Genomic DNA, 7,088 nt, shown 5'->3' on the forward strand with positions numbered 1-7,088 from the left:
GTTATTTCAGTGTGAGCTGTCATCTGTGAAAGCTGGTAGTGTGGCTGCTATGGGACCTGCTGGGGAGGAAGCTGCAGGGTCAAGGTCAGAGGTGTGGAGACCATTCCTCCCCTCCTTTCCTTCACACTTGAGAGCCAGTCCCCACTCCCACAAATTCCAGGGGTGTCTCGTCTTCCCTCAGCCATCTCGAGCTTGGTACCTCCTTCTATATTTTTCTCTCATCCTTGTTTGCCTGGAAGTCCCCCCTGCAGTCTCATTTTCATCCACCTGCATCTTAGGAAGAAGATGCTCTGGAGGAAAGCAGACTGGCTCGCCCCTGGAAAGGAAAGCAAGTGATTAAGAATCTTAAAAACAGCTCCAGTCATTTATCTCTATCTGCTTCTTCTCCTGGCACAGGGAAATTTTTCTCTGCAAATAATTTGTCTTTCTTACAACCTGCCTGTTCTATGTCAAATGAATGTGAGACCCTGAAGAAGCCGAGGCAAGTCCAAGAGCTCTTTGGACATTGTAGATTAGATTTGTAGGCTGGAGGACAGAGCAGAGACCCCAGCCACACCCCAGATGCCAACTAGAGAGAACAGACACAACTCCACCAGAAACACCAGACCCACCCCAGGATGGCTGTGCCCCGCCCTGGCTGCTTCAGAAGGGGCCTGAAAGTGCCTATATTAAGTAGGCAGGAGACAGGCCAGCAATGAAAGAGTTAATGAAGAGCCAGACGTCCCCCACCCGCCTCCACTCTCCCCCTGGACCCAGATGAATAACCAGTCAGTAAGATGACCCCAATGGAAGAAGTCCAGAATCATCGACTCTGCTCTCAGGGGTATCTGTACTCCTCTCCACACAAATCAAATCACTCAGAGTGAAGGTGGGGCTGGGAGGGAGCCCAAGGGACAGGGCTTCTAACCTTTCAGAGTCTGGGCAGGGACCCGCCCAGGGCAGAGCCTTCAAGCCCTGGGGCCCAAAACCAAGGAGTCTGAAACTAAGTAAAGAGCGCATGGACTCGTCAGGCCACGGCTGGTCTAGAATCTCCGTACTTTTTTCCCTGAGCATTTGTTAACTTTCCAGAAAATTGCAGCGTGGCTTTCCCAGCGTGGTAAAATGATGAGGGGTTTGCTCTCACAGTCACCCTAGCTGTCCAGGGCACGATGAGTTAACCAGGGGACACGTAAGGGTATCAGATCTGAGAGAGCTTCAGAAAAAGCTGAAACCCCCAGAGTCTGGCAGGAGCCAGAGACCTCCCACTTCTCTGCTCCATGGAAGAACCCACTTGGCTGGCCTTGGCTGTCTCCTCTGACTGCCTGGTCCCTGTCCCCAGCTCCTGCCCGGCCTCCCCAAGTGCCCCACAGGCTGGCCTGCCTGATGCTTTGTGTTCTTGAAAGGCCTGCAGATTTATAGGCCTCAGCTGCAGACAGACATCCACCCCCGCCCCGCCTTCCCCTGCAGCCCCCAAACCACACTCCCCCCTTCCTTCTCTCCTGGCCACACCGCATCAGAGGAGTCTGATGGGGGCAGGGCAGGGAACACAGCCTGAAGGGTCACTCCGTCCTCGGGCGGGAGCGCCACACTGCCGGGGGCCTGCCTTGCTGTGACCTGCTAATAGCTCGGAAGGGGCTGTCCAGGAGAAAGATGCAAGAGTGTTCATTTCATTACAGCCTGCAGATGAGCAGGGGTCCTGTCTTTCTGGAATATTCTGCCCTGTAATAATTCTCAGGCTAAGACTGCAGTGACAGCAGTCAGGGTACCTCGCCTCCCAGATCAGTTCAGCAAGTGTCCCCCAATCCCAGACAATGTGAGCAAAGACTAATAAAGTCATAGAGATGTGAACGGGCCATTTGTGTGGAAAGAGACAATGGCTGGAAGAGGAAATGTGGTGTCATGAGAAAAGTGTCAGACAGACTCAGGAGTCCTGGGTCCTGGCCTCTTAGACCATTAACTAGGGGTGGACCCCCGACCAGAGGCTGTACTTCTCTTGACTTTGATGAGGGCTGGGTTACACCGCTAACTTCTGAGGTTTCTCAGAGGATGAGTGAGTGAGCATCCTTGGAAGCAAGAGACATTGTTAAAATAATTGTTCAAGAATAATGGGCTCAAGGGGACTTCCCTGGTGGTCCAGGGGTAAAGAATCTGCCTTACAATGCAGGGGACACGGGTTCGATCCCTGTTCAGGGAACTAAGATCCCACATGCCACGGGGCAACTAAGCCCGTGCGCCACAACTAGAGAGAAGACAGTGCACCGTAACGAAGATCCTGCATGCTGCAACTAAGACCCAATGCAGCCAAAAATAAAATAAATAAATAAATAAATAATCTTTGGGGAAAAGAAAAGAAAAATAAGCTCAGAAAGCAAGTTGAGAATGGGCTACGGAATGAGGGAGCCACGAGGCAATCTGGGAGCTAGAACCAAGCCTGCCAAGAGGCTCGGGGGATGAGGGATCAGCTAGCACCCTTACCCCAAGGCCCAGCAGAAGGGCAGTTTCTGGAGGGGAGCTCGGTGGTGATGGGCCAGAGCAAAGGCAGGTATGAGAGAACCCAGCAGGTGCCTCAGGGTCCCCCCAAGGAAGCTTAGTCCTGGTCCCCTTGGCATCCATTGTGATGAGCATCCACTCGACAGCAGAGTCGAGCTGCAGTCCTGCTCTGCTGTCTGACCCACGTGTGTGATTCAGCTCTAGTCTCCTGCGGGGGGGGGGGCAGAGAATGGGACGTTGTCAACAGAGCACAGTGGTCCCTGGACCCCTGGATGGCTGGGTGCTCTCGAGCAGGCCCTGAGGCTCCGTGAGCCCCAGCTGGCTCACCTGCACCTGTCTCTCATGGTGTTCTGCAGGGTTGCTCTGTGAACCAGAGGCAACAGATGATGAGGTCCTCACATAGTCTTCAGCATTGAGTTGTGGTTCTCCTGTGTGAATTATCCCAATAATCTAACTTCTTTTATGGAGTAGCATAAGCATTATGAATAATATAATGCCACAATGCCCACTTCTCAGGGTCACCCCTTGTCAGATGCAGAGGAGGCCGAGAGCAATACTAGATCCCAACCCCAAATCCTCCCTCCCCTGCCCAGCCCCCCGCCCCCCACAGTCAGGACCCAGGAGCCTGACCCTGCCAGTGAGCCCAGTGGTGGATGCAGCTGTGAGAATCTGGGGAAGGCAGAGAGAGGCAGGAGCCCAGAGGTGTCTTAAGACCGTTCATATGAACGTCTGCTTAGACTGCGAGCAAAAATACGAAAATCCCATCCCGAGAAGCTAGTAGCTATACATCAGCAGTGCCTTAAAGACTGGATACATATTAGGTTTGTGGTAAAGTAAGTAATGTGCCGATTCAGGAATCACAGCTATGAGAGAAAGAGATGAGACAAAACTCTCCCTTCTCATCACCCAGCCAAGCCCAATGACAACGCGCATTTCTGGCTGGAGCACCATGAGAGGTGCTCCACAGTGTGCAGCCCAGCGGGCACAGACGGTGGGCCTGACCTGGGAACCGGCAAGGGAAGGGGAGACTGTCCCTCTGTACCTCCAGAAAGGGATGCTGCGGGGCGGCGGGTGGGAGTTGGCACAGGGAGGCCTTCGCTGGGCAGCCACAGTAGCTAAAATACTTCAATTGAAAGAAAAATGTCCTCATCCACATAACTATTCTTCAGGACCAGGCAGAGAAATTGACAATGTTGATTCATTTAGCTCAGTAGTGTTCAGGTCAAAATGAATCTTGTCAAAAATCCATCACCCACATTTAATAAGTAAGAAAAGGGATACAGGCTCCCGGGGTATCGATCACACCCCAACAGGGAGCAGCTGAAAACAGATCTATCACGGTCTCTGACGGAGGCTTCCATTACTCAATGTACTGTTTCCTGAATGCACCCTGAGGACCCCTCCCAAGGTCATAGGCCAAACCCCTAGCAGCAGCCAGAACTGAGATGGCCTAAGGGCAGGTGGTCAATCCCTTAGTCATCACTCTACAGCTAGCAGGTGAAATTTCTAGAGCCTCCGTGCAGATTTATATATGCTTGCTTTTCACAGGATCAACACTTAGCTGACTAACATGACCCTGAAGAAGTCATTTCATCCATTCCTCCACTTGAGGAATCACTGTCAGTTAACTCCCCTGCTGTCCTCTTATCTGTGTGGCTGCCTCACATCTGTAGGAAAAGGAAATAATAGCAGCTTAGCTGTTCTCCACTGTACAAAGCTCAGGAAAAGCAGAGTGGCTCTGCAGAGCTTCCCTGACCTTAGGGCCTCCCACAAGACATTTAGAAGGCAAGCCTCACCGTCCTCTTTGTTCCTGGGGCAGAAGCTAGCATCCCCCAAGGCTGGCATTATGACATTCCCTGACTCCCCCCAACAAAGGAGGCACATGAGTGGGGCTGGAGAAACCTCCTTGAGAGTCAGATGATGGAGAAGGCTGTGTACCATCTATACCGTTCACTAGCTGTGTGAGCTCGAGCCAGTTCTTAAACTTCTATCCATCTCACTTTTCTCATACATAACAGAGAAACCATAATAGTGTATACATCTTAGGATTGTTGAAGATTCAGTGAGACTCTACCTGTGACGAACTGGCACACAGACAATGCACAAGAGGTGAAAACTCTTGTTAGAAGAAGGTCCCTCTGGCACTGAGCCTTTTCTTCTAGTCTCATCTTACTATGATAAACAACTTCTAAAAAGTGTCTACAGGATCCATTCCTTCCTTCATGTATACATTCACCAGATGTGTGTTGACTATTCATTGTTCTACCTGTTCTAGATGCTGGAGAGAGAGTGTACTTATTGAGTGCAGGTGATGGATCTTTGATGATTAGTTGGGGGGGGGCACAGATAACCTATAATTAAATAAAATAATCACAGATAATAATAAATGACTCAGAGATAAGAGGGGGATGAATTAAAGAGTGGCTGACTTGGCATGGGGAGTGCTACTTAAATTTGATTCAAGGAAGGCCTCTGTGAGTGGGGGGCATTTGAGTTGAACCCCAAATGGTATAAAGGAGTCAGCCACACGGCAATCTGGAAGGAGGACATTCTAGGCAGTGAGCATGTGGAGGGCTGAAGGGAGACTGAGGGAGGAACAGCACGGAGAGGCAGGCGGGATGGAGGAGGAATTCCCTAGTGACCCCGTGGTTAGGACTCCACAGTTTCACTGCTGAGGGCACAGGTTCAATCCCTGGTTGGGGAAGTAAGATCCTGCAAGCCCTACAGCACTGCCAAAGGAGAAGGAAAAAAAAAAAAAAAAGCTCTAGAATGCTATTGGGAGAATGGATTGAAGCAGGACAAGCGTGGAAGGAATGAGATGAGCTAGGAGGTCCTTACAGAGTTCAGGGGAGAATAGTGAGGGTTTTGTCAAGGCGGATAGCAGTAGATGTGAAGAGGAGATACTAGGGTCCAGGAGATATTTTGGAGTTGGAAACAACAGCACTTGCTGATGAATTAGATGGGAGGGATGAGAGAAAGGGAGGAATCTAAGATTTCTGCACAGTTTCTGTTTGAGCCATTGGATAAATGGGGTAGTAATTATTGCTGTGGTGAAGAACAAGAGGAAGAGTTTGGGGTGGAGAAGTGCAATTAAGAGCTCTGTGAAGCTGAATAAAATGTCTATTAGACATCCAAGTGAAGACATCAATGTAAGTGGTCGGATTTGGGAGTCATGGAACTGGATGAGATCCACTAGGGAGAAAGCGTAGCTAGAGACGGGGCAGGGAGGAGGACTGGGCCCCGGGAGTGTCATCCAGAGGAATCCTGTTCCAAAAGCCCCAGCCCTTCGAGGATATACATTTTGTTTCCAGAACAGACTCACAGAAGTCACAGGAGGGTCAAGATGGGGATTAGAGGCAAAGGGGACTTGGGGGAACACACCTGGGGGAGACGCGAGACAGTTGCCTTCTGAACACGTGTGTGGACGTGCAAGTTATCCTAGAGCTGCCCCACCCTAGAGAAGGGCAGGATTCTACTGTGTGCAGATTTCTGCTTTCTGGGTGAGTATTTCTGGGAGGTAGGTGGAATCAAGCCCCCTATGCCACCAACGTATGGCCACTCTGGGATGGAGGAAGAGGGGAAAACAGAAGCTGGGAGGTGAGTCTGCTCTGAATGCAATGAGGTTCTATTCCAGGGCAACCCACATGTCCCCAGTGTGATGGGCTGAAGGTTTGTGTCCCCTCAAGACTCATGTTGAAGCCCTAACCCCCAGCATGATCATATTTGGAGGTGGGGCCTTTGGGATGTACGTAAATGAGTTTGTGAGGCTGGGGTCCTCAGGATAGGATTTAGTGTCTTTATAAGAAGAGGAAGTGAGATCAGAGAATGTTCTCCCTCTGTCTCTGTCTCTCTCTCTTTCTCTGCCATATGAGGACCCAATGAGAAGGCGGCCATCCACAAGCCAGGAAGAGAGCTCTCACCAAGAACTGAATTTGCTGACACCTTGATCTTGGATTTCTTAGCCTCCCAAACTGTGAGAAATAAACATCTGTTGTTTAAGCCACCCCATCTATGGTACTTTGTCATGGCAGCCCGAGCAGACTGAGACACCCAGGCTTCTGCAGCCTGTGGGACACAGGAGGACACATCAGTGTGGATGCCCGAAGGCATGCTGATTTCCAGGACTGCAAGATGTCAGCCCCCTTCACACACAGCAACATTTTCTCTGGTTATTTTTGGGAGTTCCCAAGGGGCCTCAGCTCTGCTCACAGTGTCTTCACATTCTGCCTCTCACAGCCCCCTGAACCACACAAGGGGGCGGCTCCCTCCTTCCAGCGCCTCCCGTGCCTCCTGCTAGGACCCCAAGCATCCAAAGCTGCAGCACCATCCTACACTCCCACAGCATGCTGGGGTCCATTGAAACTGAGAGGGTCTCCCCTTTCCCTTCTCCATGTCCTGCTGCCACCAGGGGCGGTGGCCACCCATTGACCCAGCAGTTCACCAGACCCAGCCACACCCTGAACCCTCCAGGGTCTGGCAGACCACTGAATAAACTGAGGAGCCACATCGGGTTTACCTTGTGCCCCAGCACCTAGCGTGGTGCCTGCCTTGTACCAGGCACGTGGCTCCTAACAGTAGAGCGAGTAGAGCTGTGCGTGCACGGGAGGGGGCAGCCGCAG

This window comes from Mesoplodon densirostris, chromosome 7 (assembly GCF_025265405.1).
Source record: "Mesoplodon densirostris isolate mMesDen1 chromosome 7, mMesDen1 primary haplotype, whole genome shotgun sequence".
Classification (NCBI taxonomy): Eukaryota; Metazoa; Chordata; class Mammalia; order Artiodactyla; family Ziphiidae; genus Mesoplodon; species Mesoplodon densirostris.